We start from the raw sequence: 18,604 nt of genomic DNA on the forward strand, positions 1-18,604 counted from the left end.
CAGTGGAGTGCCACAAGGATGGGTGCTGGGTCCACTACTTTTCATCATTTATAGAAATGATTTGGATATGAGCATAAGTGGTATAGTTATTAAGTTTGTAGATTACACTAAAATTGGGGGTATAGCGGACAGTGAAGAAGGTTACCTCAGATTACAATGGGATCTTGATCAGATGGGCCAATGGGTTGAGAAGTGGCAGATGGAGTTTAATTTAGATAAATGCGAGGTGCTGCATTTTGGGAAAACAAATCTTAGCATGACTTACACGCATAATATACGCATACTCCTAGGGAGTATTGCTGAACAGAGAGACCTTGGAGTGCAGGTTCATAGCTCCTTGGAAGTAGAATCACAGCTAGATAGGATAGCAAAAAAGGCATTTGGTATGCTTTCCTATTGAGTATGGGAGTTGGGAGGTCATGTTGCGGCTGTACAGGATGGTGGTTAGGTCACATTTGGAATTTTGTATGCAATTGTGGTCTTCCTATCAGAAGGATGTTGTGAAACTTGAAGGGTTCAGAAAAGCTTTCCTAGGATATTGCCAGGATTGGAGGATTTGAGCTGAAGGGAGAGGCTGAATAGGCTGGGGCTGTTTTCCCTGGAGGGTCGAAAGCTGAGGGGTGACCTCATAGACGTTTATAAAATCATGAGGGACATGGATTGGCTAAATAAAAAAAGTCTTTTCCCAGGGTTGGGGGAGTCCAGAACTAGAGGGCATAGGTTTAAGGTGAGAGGGGAAAGATATAAAAGGGATCTAAGGGGCAACGTTTTCACTCAGAGGGTGGTGCGTGTATGGAATGAGCTGCCAGAGGAAGTGTTGGAGACTAGTACAATTGCAACATTTAAAAGGCATCTGGATGGGTAAATGAATAAGAAGGGTTTGGAGGGATACGGGCCAACTGCTGGCAAATGGAACTAGATTAAGTTGAGATATCTGGTCAGCATGGACAAGTTGGACCAAAGGGTCTGTTTCCGTGCTGTACTGATTCTCTGACTGCTTCAATTCTTAAATATATAACATCTCCTCGTGACAAAGTTTGTAAGTGGTACATTTCTCTGTTAATATTTTGCATAATGTTATTTAAAACACAGAATGATTTTCTTTGAGATGCTTGAGGAAATAACAAAGTGAACAACTGCAAATGAAGGGGCAAAGGCTATAAAATTCTTAACCTCACACTACTTGTTCTTATCCTTTTCCTGTTCCGATTGGGAATGTGCTCAAATATTGACAAAATGTGTTGTATTGAAACCACTGCAAGGTTCTAAATTGGCTTCAAAGTTCTTCTTGGATAAGCAGAAACAGGAAATCAAACACCAAAGGAAATCCCCTTCATTTGCAGTTCAAGGTATCTTTGCTGGAGGATAAAAATATATTGTAAAATAGAGGGGTCGGAAACAGGATGACTGTGTGGGAAATTGAAAAACAAGTTACATTTTTGCGATATATAGAGCTCTTTTATGTTTAATGCTTCATCATTACATTTTTCTCATATCTCCAGAATTTTTTTAACCTGACTTTGAATTGTCAAATTGCTCTGGTGACCTCTGAAGTACTAATCTAGTCACATGTAGTTAATTTTGCACTTCTAAAAAGCCTTGAAAAAGAAAAAAATACATATGGACATGTAAAATAAGAATTGTTCTTTTATTTTCAAGAGCTCTCAGTGGAACAGAGATAAACTCAGCCTAAGGTGGTGTAGGCAATATATTCCTTATCAGTGTTGGAGGATGACAGAGTTCCACTCTTCTGATGGCACTACAATCTTTTAATGTTCATTGTTCAAATTTACACATGAAGAATGACTACGTGAGCTAGATACTTGAAGATGAGTCAAACTGATGGAGTTTGTGTCCAAGAATCATTCAGAAACAGGGTACAGGTTTGAGAAATTTCTTTATAAAATTATCAACTTTGATCAATCTATTTACATTTGTGTAATTTGACCACATCTGATCACTAAGAATGCAGGATTGAAATGTGGAAAGCTCAGTTGTGAAATTGGACTCCATCGTAGGTCTCATACCAATGTTCCAAAGCACTAATGTGGCATAAGTCATGCTTTCTTTCCAACATAACCAGCACATTGTCCATAGCTGCAAAAAGGTTTCAGTGCAGATGTGCTCTGCATGAACCATTGGCATCAGCGGTGGATAGATCCTGATGTCAAACAGTCACTCCAACTGAACTAAAACAAAAACCTGTGGATACTGGAGATCTGAAACAAAAATAAAAAATGCAGGCAAAACTCAGCAGGCCTAGCAGCATCTGTGGGGAGAAAGAAGAACTGATGAGAAATCACCAGACATGAAACATTAACACTGAATTTCTCCAACAATTTCTCTGTTTTTGTGCAATTCCAATTGATTTGGCACTGACTGGGGAAATTTGGATTGTGCATATAAGTATACACATATTCCAATTACTCTCAGATCAACGTGCCTTCAGCTCCACAACTGATAGCTCTCACATCATACTTAAAGGGAGAGGCATTCATTGTAGCTGAGGGACATTTGACTTACTTTCTCTGTGGTGCAACTTCTGGAAATACTATGGCCAGATTTTGGAAATTTTTTGGTAAATTGGTGCATCCATTCAGGATGGTAGAGGATTTGGACGCCTGTTAAAAGTAAGATTTAGATGCAGGAACAAATTACTGCAGATGCTGGAATCTGAACTGAAAACAACAAATGATGGAGATCACAGTGGGTAAGATAACATCTCCATGGAGAGAGAGCAAGCTAACATTGCAAGTCTAGATGACTCTTCTTGTTGCAGTGTCCCTTGACTGTAATATGACCCACAAATGGAGCAAATGCTGCACAGAGGATAAAGCCAGCAAAGAGGCAGTGAGAGGAGGTTTCCACAAAGGCTCAACCCACAACAAATTTTCAGAGACCACTTCTTACACCACTCCCTCATCCAACAGCAATGCCTGAGGCAATTCAAACTCAACAAGTGGATGACCACAAACTCCAGTACTTCTTTCAAAGAAACCTACAGTCACACACCTCCGAGGAGACTCAGCTAGTATTCATAAAGGTCACAGTTGTGTTAAGTTTCTGCAAGACCTGATCATCCCAGGTAGAAGCATTGCATTCACTGCATACAGGTGGAAGTGCTGTAAGCAAGTAGAAGCAATTGGGTTTGTTTAGTGGATGGAGTTCTCCATAGGAATGACAACAACAATCACTTATTGCCACTGCAAAACCTTCTTACCAACGTATTGGGGCTCTTGCCAAAATTGGGAGAGCTGTCCCGCAAACTAGTCGAATAGCTTGATGTCATACTCATGAAATGTACCTCACAATGTCCCACTCATAGAACAAACCCACCTAAGATGCTGGCACAATGGTACGAAGTTGCAAAAACTTTACCCTAGGAGTCTTCAACATTTACTCAGAGCCACATGAAATCTCATAGCATCAGGTCGAAAGTGCAAATAAACTTCTTATTGATTATCATATATTGTCCCCCATCTCAGCTGATAAATTAGTATGCCTCTATGTTGAACACTGGCTTGAAGGAAGTACTGAGGGTGACATGGGCACAGAAAATATTCTGGTCTTTCAAAGTCCATAATTATGAGTGGCTCAATACCACTGCTACTAACCAAGGTAGCAGACTGTTAAAGCTGTTAGGCTGGGCTTTTAGTAAGTGGTGAACAAAACAACAATATAGAAAAGTCTACTTGACCTCCTCCACCATCATAGCTGTGTCTGCCTATAACATTATAACTAAGAGCAACCACCTTAGTGGTCCTTGTGGAGACAAATTCCGATTTGACATTGAGAATACCTAACATTGTTTTATGTGGCACTATCATCATGTTAAATGAGAAAGATTTCACATAGATTCCCAGTTTTGAGTTTCTAGATCTATGAGGTACTATCAGCCTCATCAAAATGATATTCGACCATAATCTGTGACCAGATGGCCCAGTTTATCCCACATTCTATCATTATCAAGTCAGGAGATGATGGACATGCCATGAACTGTACCAGGTATATCTAAAAGTAAAATTCAACTTGTAAAAGCTACTGCACAGAACTACTTACACACATCACAGTGAAAGCAGTATACAATAGACAGGACGAAGCAATCCCACAGCCAATGGAAGTTAACTAAAGTCTGCTGCATTGCCACATTTAGTTCAGTAGACAATTGAACAGCCTATAGGAGATGGAGGCTCCATAAATACCTTCAACCAGGGAGGAGCTCAACATGTCAGTGCAAAGGACATGGCCAAAGCATTTGCACTGTGTACTGGCAGAAGTGCCAAGTGAATGATCCATCTCAGCTGCCTCCTGTAATTCCCAGCACCACAGATATCAATCTTCATCCAATTTGATTCACTCCATGTAATATCAACAAATTGTTGAAGGCTATGGGCCCTGTCAGTTTTCTGGTAATAGCACTGAAGATTCGTACCCGAGAAGCAGCCATGCCCCTAGCCAAGCTTGACTAGTTCAGATACCACATTGCCATCTGTCCAATGTGGAAAATTGGGTAAGAATGCAGAAAATTGCCCAGATCTGTCATAGACTTGTACAGAACGGAAACAGCCCCTTCAAACCAACTCATCTATGCTGACCAGGTATCCTAAATTAATCTAGTCCTATTTACCAGCATTTGGCCCATCTCCCTCTAATCCTTCCTATTCATATACCCATCCAGGCACCTGTTAAATGTTGTAATTGCACCAGTATTCACCACTACTTCTGTCAGCTCATTCGATACATGCACTACCATCTGCATGAAAAAGTTGCCCCTTAGCTCCCTTTTAAATCGTTCCCCTGTCACAACCTATGCCCTCTAGTTTTGGACTCACCTTACCCTGAAAAAGACCTTGACTATTCACCCTCTCCATACCCATCATGATTATATAAACCTCTATAGGTCACCCTCCATCCTCAGACACCCCAGGATATCCAACCTGGACAATTACTGCTCTCAGTCTACTCTCTATCATCAGCAAACTCATGAAAGGATTCATTGACAGTGCTATCAAATTACACTTGTAGAAAAAAAGTCTTATATTTGCTTTATTACACAGGGGCACTTGGCTCTTGATTTCATTACACACTTGGTCCAAACAGACAAAAGAGCTGAACCCCCGTGGTGAGGTAGGAGTGACTGAGTTTAACATTAAGGTAACGTTTTACCTTATATGGCTTGCAGAACAATAGCAAAACTGGAATCATAGAGATGTACAGCTGTCCTTATATGTTGAATGCCATTCAACTTTAGAAAGTTCTCAAATTCCATGCTGGTAAATGATTTCCCATGATCTGTGACCAACGCTTCCTGCAGTCCGTGTATTGCAGAAGATGTGCATAGCATTTCTGTCATCCCTGTGTTTAACAAATGAACTCTCTGTGCGTAAAGCAAGTTTGAATTTGGTGTCCACAATGACTTAGAACATTGAGTTAATGATCATGTTTAGTGTTTACCCAGCCATTTCCATGAATGTGGGGGAGCTACTGGCAGTAATGTTTGCCCTCGTTGGCACTCTGGGCATTGGAGAAAGTGAGGACTGCGAATACTAGAGAGTCAGAGTCAAAGTGTGGTGCTAGAAAAGCATAGCAGGTCAGGCAGCATCCGACGAGCTGGAGATCAGGAATGCCCCATCAATGAGACTATATTTGCATCCACTTCTAGCTACCAGATATAACTTCTCACCAACATCTTCATTTTAGAAACCCCTGTATGATGCTGGAGGAGTTCAGCCAATATCAGACGGCAACCTTTGCTTGGGATAATCACTCTTGCCCCCCACCGCCCCCCCTCTTCACCCCCCCATAATAATATGCTGTCCTTTGTGTGATCTGAACTCTCTGGGTCAAAAAAGGTTTTAATTATGATTGTGACGGACCTTCGGTTTCCCCCACCATCACTAGCTGTTTCAGTTTTGCCAGGATCAGATCTTTCTACATCCAAAGTCGAATGTGGTCAGCTGTGACTGTAAGTGTGTCCAGAAAATTTAAAACCATTACTAACTCTTCCAGTGGCAGTACTACTTGTGGTGAATTTGCTAGCAGGTAGCAGCTCAATGCACCCGCACTCACTGTTTGGCCTCCCAGATGATGTTCCAACTTTTAACTAAATGCACTTAGTATTAGAGACCACTGCTCAATTCAGTCTGAAGCTGTGGGTGGCACTGCCTTGTCCTCTTTGAGTAGACTTTGCAGAGGTTTATGGACCGATATAATTACAAATTTACATCCGCAAAAGTATTGGTGGAACTTCTTGACTCCAAATATGACCACCAAACCCTCTTTCTCTGTCTTGGTATATCTACACTTTCATTAGCCAAAATCCTGGATGTGTTACTGAGTGTTCCTCTCCATTGGGCCAGTTATGAGCTAGTATTACTCCAGTGCCATGCGGGGAAGCATCACATCAATACCAGATCTCGCTTGGGATCAGAGTATGCCAACACCTTAAAGGATGATGGTGGTTTCTTCACTTCCCTGAAAGCTCTGGCTTGGCTATGCAACCATTTCAAAGCTAACCCTTTTTTAGGAGTTGATGCAAAGATATCAGGATAGAAGTCAGGTCAAGAATGAACTTTCCATAATAATTCACCAGCCCAAGGAGAGACCTAAGCTCCAGTACAGATGGGAGCCATGGCACCTTTAATCGCCCTCACTTTATATTCCAGTAGGGTAACCCAATCTTGTTGCCTCGGTAGTCCAAGTAAGGCACTTGGGGTGCCTGAACACAGACATTTTTTCCTTTCAAGGCATATGCCTGGGAGAAATGTTTAAGAACTATGTCCAAGTTCTCTGAGTGCTTTTATTGCTCTTCCTGTTGTTAGCACATCATCCAGATAAATGGTGACTTGAGGTAGACCTTGTAAAATGTTTTCGACCATCTGCTGAAAAATTGCACGGACTGATGATACCCTAAATGGCAGTCCCATATATTAGTACAAACCCCTGTCTGTACTAATTGCATCAATATTCTGGGAATCCTCATCTAACCATAATTGCAAGTACGCATGGCTCATGCTCAGCTTCATGAAGCACAGCTCCCCCCGCCTCCGCCCCACCAACTTTGCATATAAAAGCTCTATGAGAGGGATTGTGTATTTATCCAGCTGCAAGAAGCAGTTCACCATTTGTTTAAAATCCTCACAAAGGCGAACTGACCTGTCGTACTTCACAATCAATACAACACGTGCCACCCATTCTACAAACTGGAATATTTTGATGATTCTTTCGCTTTCCAACCTTCTGTTTTCTGCTTCTACTTCTGCCCGTAAGGCAAATGGCACTGGGCAGGCCTTTCAGAATTGTGGAATTGTTTCTTGTCAACATGCAAGGTGACATTGGCCCCTTTGGTAACCTCCTTACTGAAAAGCTTCCAGGTATTTAATTAGGATTTCACTGAGGCAGCCGTTTTCTAATCAAAAAGTATTCAGCCAATCTCGGTTGAATCTTTCTCAACTAATTTTACCCAATCAAGTTTGGGCCCAAGCCTTTCACTCCAATCAATGATAACTGAACCAGCTGCTTCTCATAAGAGACCAGAACCGAAGTTGTACTCTTAATTGGTAGGGGTTCCTCGGAAGAGTCTAGCAGGAGTCTTGCACAAACGTAAGGTTTGGAGTCCAAAGTGAAATACCTTACAATCGCTACAGTAGCAAATGCAAGGGAACACCACCATCTGAAAATTATCCTCCAAGCCACACACCATCCTGACTTGGAACTATATTGCTGCTCCTTCACTGTCACTATGTCAGAATCCTGGAACTCCCTTCCTAACACCACTGTGGGTGTTCCTACACCCTAAACTCTGCAGCAGTTCCTTGAGGCAGCTCGCCACTGTCTTCTTCAGAGCAGTTTGGAGTGGGCAATACCTGCTGTAGGCCTAAGCTCTCCTGCTTGCTTCAGCAGTAACCATCTCTTTCAATGGCTTTGCTGTGGCCCAGAGATTGGACTGGCATCATAAATAACCCATCGGCTTTAATTTCTCAGCAAGTCCCACTATCAGCCCAACATTTCAGGGCTGTTATTGTTCATTAGAATCTATTTCCAGCATGGGCAGTACTTTGTCCATAGTTTTAGAGTTAGTCTGTTCTTTGTTTTGTAATTAGAAGAATTTTAGGGGCTTAGTTTGCAATAGGAGATGGTTATTTTTCCCTCCTGAAACATTGTTTGTTTGTTCATCTTATAAATTATCATCAAAGGAGCAATGTGTACAGATTCTGGTAGAAAGGAATGATCGAGTAAATTTTTAATTCCTTTGGTAGAGCCTCATTCTGCATGCCTCTGTGATTTCCTACTCTGACTTTGTTAAAGACAAAGATGAGCACAACCCTGATGAACCACATGGTAAAAACTCCCAAGGTGGGATGCAAGGATGGAAAACAAGCATTCACAGAAACTGTTGTGAAAAGCCCTTTATAGAATCCATTCTTGGTGATGTTGCTGAGGAAAAATAAATTCTCATTATTTCAGTGAAAGCTGATGTTTCAAACAAAGTTTATGAATTTCAAAGTTAGTGAACTTAATTCCTTACTGATTTTACAATTCTTGGAATAAGTTAAATTTATTGAAAGCATTAAATTTAAGTACAATGTAAGAAGAAACTATTCCATGCAGTATGTGTTTAGGTCTGGAATGAGCTGCCCAAGAGTGAGGCAGAGGCAGGTTCAATTGAAAAATTTAAAAGAGCATTAGACCTATTTGAAAGGATCATAATGCAGAGAAGACAAGAGAATGGTCCTCATTGGAAATAACAGGGAGAGTGCGGCACGGTTGTAATGTCACTGACCCAGTAATCCAGAACTTCAAGCATATGTTCTGGAGACATGCGTTTGAATGTAAACATGGCAAATGGTGAAATCTGAATTCAATAATAATCTGGAATAAATGACAGTCAAATGTTAACCATGTACCACTGTTGATTGCTGTAAAAACGCTTCTGGTCCACTGATGCCCTTTAGGGAAGGGAATCTCCCATCCTTACCTGTTCTGGTCTACGTGTGACTCCACATGTGTGACTGTTAACTGCCCTCTCAGCATTTAGAGTTGGAGAATAAATGCTGACCCAACCAGTGATGCCTTCATGAAAGATTTTTCAAAATATAATAATGTTCATTCCAACATGGCGCAGAAAGATGGACTCAATAGTCTTCTTCTGCATTGTAATAATCCTGTGATTCAATCATCTTGGTGAAAATGGTAGAATTTTTGGCTGTGCTTTTATTTTTCTATTGTAGCGTATCATTTACAGCTTTAAAGTAACTTTGGATGGGTGCATAGTCTGCCAGGCACCAGGCGTACTTGCAGTTGTGATTAGATGAGATTCCCTGAATATTACTGCGATTAATACCAATAAGGATTTGTACCAATATATATGACTGCCATTTCGGGTATCATCAGTCTGCAATTTTTCAGCAGATGATGGAAAATATTTTACAAGGTCAATCTCAGGTCACTGTTCAACTGGATGATGTGCTAACAAGGAAGAGCAATAAGAGCACTTAGAGAACTTGGACATAGTCCTTAAACATTTCTCCCAGGCAGACATATGCCTTTGAATGGGAAAATGTGTGTTCAGGCATCCAAGTGCCCTACTTGGACTACAGAGTCCACAGGACCAAAATAGACCTTGATTTAAAATTTCTAATTTAGAACATGATTAACCTAAGCATATATTCTGGTCACTTACATTGCAAGTATCCCACTTTTGATCATTCCTTCAAAAATTCAAGCACTTTGTTGGTCAGCCTTTATTAACTCTCAAACTGTTTATCCCTACACTTTTAGTGAGCAGATCTATTTAAATTGAAGGAGATATTTTTCAAAAAGTTACTGTGCTGAGGTACAAACAAAGCCATGGCATGGACAGACTATTTACAGGGTCCTATCTGTAAATTAGCATAAAGTTAATTTAGTTCAATTTAAACATTTTTAAAAACTGGCTTTTCTGTACGTCCGCCTAGACAACCGGAAAACAAAATAAATTGTTAGCAAGATTCAGCAGTTAAATTTGGTATTTCCAGGTTTATGAGCCCACACCCGAACCACCTGCAAATATGTTTCCTCACTCCCTCCTTGCATTCCTGTAAATAGTGGGGTCATTGAGCCTGTTCTGAGAATTTAATGTGATCTAATGTGATTGATAATGTAATAAGACTGTCACAACTGTAAGAACTAGCTACGTGGAGGCGTCATGCACTTTCACTAAAGATTACAAACTTGTTGCAACAGTGATCAAACTCACACCAAATATTTGCTGGCATTGTATTTTACCACAGAGCACAGCCTATTCTTTATTTTGTGTCAGTTCTGACCTGAATTTATGCAAATAACATCAACTCAGATCTAAACGGAAATAGACGTGGGTAGTAACGTCACTAATATCATGATTTATGAGGAAATGAAATAATTAATATTACACAAGGGATCTTTGGAATTCTTTTCTTGACTGTGATATTTCTGTGTTTTTAAGACATCAGTATATCTTAGTAAGGAAATACCTGAGATACCATGTTAGTTTGTTTTGAGAGTTTAGAGCTATGTATTTAGAATACTGAAATGGGTCTGACAGCCTTGTTAAATTTATGGTTATTCTCCTTGAGTCACCAACGTCAGACTTGGCAACTAGCAGTCACCAAACCTACTGATTAGCTCAGCTTAAATTTTAAAGTTCAATAATTCATGCTTTAAAGATTATCCTTGTCAAGTCACTACCAACAAAAACAATGAATCCAGCTGAAACAGTCTATAAAACTGAGGGGGTGTTTCAGTTTTAAATGATGCAGACAGCCTGTAAAATCAACTTTTAATCTCTTAAAGGGACACAGTTTTTATTTTATAGTTTCTTCCACTTCAAAAGTAATTTTAAATTCTCTTTTCCCAAGTCATTAGTTGCTAATAGTTGAGATTGTCATCAGTAACACATTCTCGAACTAGGCAGATTAACATCTTTCTTGATGTATTGATTCCTAATTAGGGATTTCTGTATGTAAACCCTTGTGTGTTCATTTACATGGGACCCATAATTGGCAAGATCATTGCTCTTCATGTGTCTCCAGTTTAGTGAGTTAACCTGGTGTTATAAATGCAAAATCAGCTAATAACATAAATTAGGTCAAGTCCAGATGGACTGAGCACAACATGGTGTATAGCTGGACCCAGGATCTTTTAGCCATCTCCAGATTAAACTGTCATACTGCCAAAGGTACTTACATAGAATTTATTGCACAGAAACTGTTCATTTGGCCTATTGGTAATGTGCCTGTGTTTATGTTCCACACAAGTGGACTACTCCATTGAACCCTTTCTGTATGTCCTCCAATTTCTTTCTGCCTGGTTCTCTCCAGCTTCCCCTCCAAGCATCTATGCTTGTTTGCCTGAACTATTCCACGTGATAGCAAGTGCAACATTGTAACCATATTGTGGTAAAAACCAAAGAACAAAATCAAAGAGTTTTGAGTATGACAACTTAGGAAACACTGGACATTCTGCTGTAAAATAACCTGCATGGACCAGGGTGAAGCACCCTCCAGTTAAGTAAATCACCAGCTAAATCTGGTAGAGGTAGCTAAGAAAAGGAAAGCTGTCTTACCTGCATCACAAACTCAGGAATCGGCTGAAGAGGAGTGTTAGTGGTCTCTTGGAAGTTAGTAAGCTAAACATGCAGGCATTTTACTTAATTGTGCATGCTGCATTAGAACAATTACAGCAATTTATTCCCAGCATTATGGAGCTTCATAGAAGCAACCTTCCACTAGAACTGCTTAGTTCAGCTGCATAAATCATGTTGCAAGTATTGGTAACATCTGTGTTCAATCCCTTCATAGATTTTCAAAAGTTCATATGATGACTATGCTACAATGAGTAACTCATATTCTGACCTCTAAAGAGTGTCCACATCTACGAGGCACAATTCCATAGTGTGGTGGATCACTCTCCATTTGCTGAATGACTATAGCCCTAAACATTGCTGAAAATCTTCAAACCATTGAGCAAATGTCAGTCAGCTTGATGGGTACCCTATTCACTATATTAAACGTTCACTCCTCTCACTGTCAGCATACAGATCTTGGCCTTAAATCGAGCATCATCTGTCTAATTCAGACATGTCATTGTGCATTACAAGGTACAAGTGTAGAATCAGTGCAGCAGGAAAGGCTGCGGTGCACAAAATGGCCAGGACCTTCTGGCATTCAGTTGGCTGCTATCATATATAAAACCCAGCTATGCACTGCCCTTCACAGTGACCACTATTACTGAGGCCACAGCCCAGACAATGAAGTTGGCACACACTTCACTGACAAGGACCTGGAGATGCTGACAAATGCTGTAGTAGATAGAAGGAAAGTGCACTCTCTTGCCCACCATCAAAGGATACCTTGCCACCAAACCAAGCAAGCCTGAGCCAAGACAATGGCCTGGGCCAGTGCACTGAGTGCTTATATAAAATATAATGCATGACAATGTAGGACTGTGCACTGAGTGCTTTTCTGTACTTCATAGGATAAGTGCCAACATCTCTCTCTCTCTGCTATCTCGCATTCATATGGCCTCACTCACTCTAACTCAGCCACTACATATGTTTTTCAGCAAGGTTTATGAACAGCAACTCTCATTTCTGCATTCATCATGTCCACTCAATGTCTCTCAGCAGCTTCATCCTCTCAAACTACTAACCGTTCCTGCCTCTGTACTTCCTGGGAGCACCTACTGGGAGCACCTCACTACCTCCACTCTTGCATCATCATTGATGGCTTTTCTATCCATTTCCCTCATCACTTAAACCATTCCTTTGTTTCGTTGCAGGAGAAATTGTCTGACCCACCACCAGAATGACAGGGGTAAAGCTAGTCCAGGGGACTGGAGGATGTAAGGCTCCTCATGCCAATGAGTACTTCCTTGAACTGGCTGGAAAAGAGCATAACTCATTTTGGGAGAGGCAGACTTTGTTGAGCAGCAAACCCAGTAAACTTCATTGTGCTGCACTGCTTTCCCATTACCATCAATGGATACTCACTCTTAAGATGAGCAAGTATTTTGAATCCCTCTTACACAAGCAAACCACTGTTTTCACTCATGTGGGTACAAGAGGTACCCAATGTCTTTCTATCTGTTTAAGTTGTATCCGTGTAAGAGATGAACAATGTCTTTTGAGAGCCCAAAGATAACAGAGGTTGTAATGGCCAAGCATTGTTCATCTCTCACAAGCAACCAACTCCTTGATTGCAGATAGTTTCAGATGTCATGGATCCTTGGATTGTGACATTAGTGACTGCAGATAAGGCATGGCACTTTAAAGTGGACAACATGGAAGCTGAACACAATGTGCAGGGATTTGCTAGGGCCTGGCCTGCTTACATCTCCTACACTTGCGTCCACCTTATGAGTGATCCCACACATCTCGGGAGGGTAAGGTTAATTCTATCTGTCAGCTTTTCAAACAAAAGGACTGTCATTCATAGTTGGAAGGTGTCAACATTCCCTCGTAGCATTTTGGCTTGCTGAGAAAAGTTGCACGTAGTACTGCCCTTTGCACATTGAATGCTGTCCAACAGGATGCTCAAGAATTTCCAGGCAACTCAAAGTCTACATGCATTCTGTTATTTTGAAGGAAAACCAATGATGCAAGTGTCAAGAGGAAATGACTCTGGATTCCTCTCAACCTGCTGCCTATCATGCACCACATTCAGATATCTTGTGCTGATGAAAGCCTTAAGAACTACATAACTTAAACCCAACTTAGTGTGCACTGTCTCGCTAACCGCTATTTTTCCTGAACATTCAGTAGGACCCGTAATGTTGAAAGACCGCCAAAATTAATGATCATGTAGAATTTGAACATCGATGAAGTGGAAATCTTTTCTGTTCATGATTGCTGCAGTTTGGCAACAAGGTGCTGTCAAAGCAGTGTTGGCATTTCTTAGCACCCTCTGATGGAAGGGAATCCCCCTGTCTGGGCTAATTGACTCATTGAGGGGAAGGATACGAGCAGGGGTGGTCTTGCATCAGTGATATCCTGGATGCATTGTGGGCCAAGGATTGGTAGATACCACACTGATCCGAGTTTTGATTTGGAAGGGGTCACTAGGATAAAAATTTAAGGCTGCAGTAACATCGATAGACACCAAATCTTGCACCAGCAGATGATACAGTTCAACTAGGATTATCCGGGGCATCCTTATTTTACACCTACACTATCTTGTAGGAAATGATAGTGAGGCCTATGGATGCGAGGTCTCATCATTCTCCTCCACCTTCTAAGGGGCCTTCAGCTGCTGTTTCTCCTTCTGCAGGGTGTGAGGCAGTCAGTGGGTAGTGATATTCTTTGTAACCTTGCTGATGGTGCAATTACTTTTGATTTGACATTATCTTCACATTGGAAGCAAAGCCATATGGATTTCAGTCATAGCGTTGTCCATGTCAGATGTGTGAGCAGATTACGTGTGGGAATATCAGAAAGAGATCAGCATTTCACTAACAGCTCAAATCAAGCATTAAAAGCCTCATGTTATGACACCGTGTGCCATGGAAACTTCATAAGGAACTTGCTTAGGAACTCTGAGGTACATAACCTTAGCCAAAGTTATATTGCACAAGCAAAGTATTCATGCTACACTGGGGAGTGAAATTCTGATAGTCAGCCACTGTGATAGATTTTCTTCCTCCACTATCCTATCCCCACAGTGCAAAAAGGCACCATGCAGATCACAGACCTTGCCTTGTCCATGACTTTGCAAGCTTACAGTTCATTGTGTTAACATGACAGCTCCATGGCCTGTGGCAGTGATTGCTATGAAATGTACTTCAGAAATAGCAAGTCCAAATGGAGCTTTTAGGTTAGTGCCTGATTGCATTTGCTTAGCTGACATGACAAGGAGACAATTTGTGTGAATAATGTAATGATCATGGTTGCCTCAGACCATTATTTGTAATGTTCACCTTGGACAAAGACAGACCTGCCAATGAAGTGTAGTTTAATGCCAGGTTGATGGCATTTCTGAATTGATGAATGCCTGACTAGCGACAATTCCCTGAACAGGACCTTAAACTTAAACAAATTGACTATACTTTTGAACAGAAAAACCATAACTTATTCTTCTTGCATTGCATGAAGTGGAAGCCATTTGGTATCGTCATTGTGCAGTTGACTTTGATCAAAGATAGCAAGGTTTCAGCTTTGTGCCCTTGAAAGTAACTTGAAGTCCCCACCTGAGACACGGATGACTCCCCCCATCCTTCATGATCCTCCATGTTACCTTTGTGTTGCTGACCTTGCATCCTTGGTGACCTTTCAGCCAGTCCCCATTTCCATTCAATCACTTTTTACAATCACTAGCGTTCCCAATTTACCCTCAAAGCTGGCACATTGTGAATTGCCATGCCCTGGTTTGTCATATATTCTCCCTCTTTAGAGTCCAGTGTGAAAGTGATCTGTAAGCTCCTCACCCCTCCTTGAGGTCTCCAACCCCTCCCATGTTCTGTGATTTCTTCTTTCTATTTTGAATAACTCCCTTCCACTCTAATTATTTCCTCAATGACCTAGTTCAACAAAGCCCATCTCTAAATTGGAGTTTCCAAATTTCCCCAGGATTCCAAGGGCCCACCCATTGACGTAGTAGGATAACCCCAGCCCTTAAATGATGTCTGCACAGCACCCCAACTGATGTACCTGTAATACATGGACTGGTTGCACTTGACCATCAGCACTGACTGTGGCCCAATCACCGACCTTATCAACTTGGAGCCCTGCACTTTGGTAGACCACACACCTGACTAATTGTGGCCATAATTCTGTGGAGTAATAAAACAAGTTTCTTGACTGACTGTGACGGCAACCCCCAAGATGACTGCATCTCCTTGACCCCACTGATGACTGCATCCTCTTTGACTTTAAAGCATAGCTATTCGCTTGGAGTGCATACAATGTGTTTGCCATGTAAACTGCTGGCTTATGCTGTAGGTGTGACATTGATATAGCATAATGCTTCACAGTAACATGTCCCCACCCTTCAGTGCTTCTGAGAGTGACAAACTCCTTGCCTGGCTCTGTATTAAAGTCTCTTCCACAACGTAATAATGTGCTAAAAAAACTTCACACCTACGTAAGTACTTTTGAAATAGTCATTATTGTCAATGCAATAGCTATTATGGACTCATCGAAATCCCACAATTGCAGGATGATAAATTTCAAATAATCTGATTTGCTGATGTTGATTGAGAGATAAATATTACCATGAAACTAGAGAGAACTCCACTGTTCTTCTCTTCATAATATCTTGGAATCATTTCGGTTCGCCTGAAAATACATTTCTCATTGATGCCAGGTCCAACGATACAGAGATCCCACAGTACTGCGTTGCACTGAGATCCTCACCTAGCTTATGAACTCCAGTGTTGAGAACATCTTAATCTTTCTCCCCAAATTTCTCCACATTAAGTATCATCTGATTTCTATCTACCCTACTCATTCATTTTCTTAACAGTTAGTCACATTTCCTATCTTGTGCCATCTGCTACTTTTAATTAATACGTATTATATATACTCATTGAACAGACTGATGGTTCAGTTAAATGATCCCTGAAAACAGCATTGTTTAAATGTTTATAAATGATAACTATGGATCAATGGAAGTACTATTACTTCAAAGTCAATACATTATGTACCTGAGCCAAAATCCAGGGACTTCTTTTCATGCACTCTAGGATATGGGTATCTCTAGTTGGATCTGCATTTATTGCCTGTCCCTAGTTATCCTTAAGAAGGTTGTGGTGAGCTGCCTTCTTGAACCACTGCAGTCCATATGCTGTAGACAGACCCTCAATGGCAGTAGGGAAGGAATTCTAGAATTTTGACCCAGCAACAATAAAGGAAAATTAATGTATTTCCAAGTCAAGATGGTGAGTGGTTTGGAGGTCAACTTGCATGTGCTGGGTTCCCATGTATCTACTGCTCTTGTCCTTTTACATGAAAGTGAGCTGCTTTGTTCTGGATGGTGTCAAGCTTCTTGAGTGTTGTTGAGTTACACTCATTCAGGCAACAGGGGGGTATTCCATTACATGCGTGACTTGTAGTTGGTGGGACAGGCTTTGGGAGTCAAGAGGTGAGTTACTCACTGCAATATTCCTAGTCTCTGACCTGCAGTTGGAATCATAGAATTCCTACAGTGTGGAAGCAGACCAATCAGCCCATCGAGTCCACACCACCCCTCTAGCAAGCATTCCACTCAGACTCGCACGCTACCCTATCACTAACCCACCTAACCTGCTCATCTTTGAACTGTAGGAGGAAACCAGAGCACCCAGAAGAATCCCATGCAGAACATGCAAACTCCACACAGATAGTCACCCGAGGTTGGAATTGAACTCCCAGGTCCCTAGAACTGTGAGTCAGCACTGCTAACCACTATGCCCACCCTTGTTCTTGTGGCCACTGTATTTATATGGCAAGTTCAGTTCCGTTTCTATTCATTGTAACACCTGGGATGTTGACAGATTCAATGATGGTAATGCTTTTGAATGTCAAGGGGCAGTGATTAGATTGTCTGTTATTGGAGAAGATCATTGCCTCATATTTGTGTGACGTGAATGTTATTTAACACTTGTCAGCCGAAACCAGGATATTGTCCAGATCTTGTTGCATTTGAACATGAACCGCTTCAGTTACTGATGAGTCATGAATTGTGCTGAACATTGTGCAATCATCAGCGAACGTGCACTTCTGACCTTATGATGGAGGGAAGGTCATTGATGAAACACTTGAAGATAGTTGGGCCTAGGATACTACTCTAAGAAACTCCTGCAGAGATGGCTCAGAATTGAGATGACTGACTTCTAACAACCATAACCATCTTCCTACGCACCAGGTATGACTCCCACTATCACAGAATTTGTCCCTTGATTCCATTGTCTCCAGTTTTTTATAGCTTTTTGAAGCCATAGTTATGCAAATGTGGCCTTCATATCGAGAGTGCTCATTCTCACTTCATTTGAACAAATTATATTGGTTGAACCTTCAACGCAGTAATAACAGAGTGCTGACATAGTCCTAATTCCACATCAACAAGAAAAGCCAATCTACCAATCCAATTCTGACTAAACTTCTTCTGGTTTTAAATTACTTCTCCTTTGATTTCTCCCTTATTTCCTGTTGTATCCTAACTGATCCTCGAAGCCCTCCACTACATACCATTCTCCAGCCTGAAGGACACCCGCTAAGCCCTGCTCTCTATTTCCTATCACTCAGCAATTCCATATCCAAGTTGCTCCTTTCCTTTTACTCCATTTTGTCCCACCCTGCTTCCTTTAAGACTGTACTTTTCTCCCAGTATCTGTGTCTCCATCACTTCTATTTCAATGGTGTCACCCATGTCACCAGTGTTTCTATGTCTCTTTTTCTTAATCAACCCAAGGATTTAAGGGCGGCACGGTGGCACAGTGGTTAGCACTGCTGCCTCACAGCACCAGAGACCTGGGTTCAATTCCCGACTCAGGCGACTGACTGTGTGGAGTTTGCACATTCTCCCCGTGTCTGCGTGGGTTTCCTCCGGGTGCTCCGGTTTCCTCCCACAGTCACAAAGATGTGCGGGTCAGGTGAATTGGCCATGCTAAATTG

The sequence above is a fragment of the Hemiscyllium ocellatum genome, chromosome 18 (genome assembly GCF_020745735.1).
Source record: "Hemiscyllium ocellatum isolate sHemOce1 chromosome 18, sHemOce1.pat.X.cur, whole genome shotgun sequence".
Taxonomy (NCBI): Eukaryota; Metazoa; Chordata; class Chondrichthyes; order Orectolobiformes; family Hemiscylliidae; genus Hemiscyllium; species Hemiscyllium ocellatum.